Raw genomic sequence first — 847 nt, 5'->3', positions numbered from 1 at the left:
TGTATAAAGCCATTTTAATTAACAAAATGTGTTAAATTGTTTCAATAGTTGATGACACAACAGAATTATGGAAAAATTCTTGATAAGTAACTAAAATTATGATAATATTATAGTTAAATAATCTTAAAATAACATCTTAGTCATAGTATTTTTTAAATAAACTACTTTACATTTTTCTACACAATATTATACATAATAATATATTGTATATCCCGTTGTATACTTAAACAAACACATAATATGTTACTTTTAAGTTTCAATTTTTCCAGCAGCCAATTAAGGCACCTACTTGGATTTACTAACTTGAATGTTGGTAATGGTAATTTGTTTATCAATTTATTAATAAATCTTCAATATATTATTTTTAACTTGCAGAACACTATGTCATGGTAGAGGTACAATGATAATTAATTTAAAATAATAAATAATAATGTGAATTACATTATTACCGTTTACCACATCAAATTAACCAAGCTTAAAAATTGTATAAGTAATGAATGATGTATTAGCAAATTGAATACAATAAATACAATATGTATGTAAATTATAGAGAAAGAAATATAATAGTACTTATAGACATTAAAATCACAGAAAAGTATGGCTCATTTTCACATCAGTAAAATAAATTGAAGGTACATTTAGTAACACAATTAAAAGATGATTTTTAACTGATTTCATTAAATTAAAAAGTAATAATTATATTTAAAATGACTACAATTTCAGTACCTAATAGTGGTTTTTGAAGCAAAGTTATAAATGTTAGAATACCTTTAAGACATTTTTACTCGAGATTAACAATACTTAATCCATTGATAAATCATTGAAAATTATGAATAGAATATAAGTA

General features: G+C 21.8%; 1 long non-coding RNA gene across 1 annotated transcript in view; it reads left to right on the top strand.

The window, feature by feature from the left end:
• LOC115033370 overlaps positions 1 to 651 on the top strand; it is a 4,200-nt gene extending 3,549 nt beyond the window's left edge. The window contains exon 3 of the long non-coding RNA XR_003838686.1: positions 49 to 651. This is a non-coding gene — a long non-coding RNA (uncharacterized LOC115033370). The remainder of the gene's footprint in view (positions 1 to 48) is intronic.
• Positions 652 to 847: the final 196 nt, after the last annotated feature.

The sequence above is a fragment of the Acyrthosiphon pisum genome, chromosome X, assembly GCF_005508785.2.
Source record: "Acyrthosiphon pisum isolate AL4f chromosome X, pea_aphid_22Mar2018_4r6ur, whole genome shotgun sequence".
Classification (NCBI taxonomy): domain Eukaryota; kingdom Metazoa; phylum Arthropoda; class Insecta; order Hemiptera; family Aphididae; genus Acyrthosiphon; species Acyrthosiphon pisum.
This window is presented reverse-complemented; position numbering and strand designations above follow the sequence as displayed.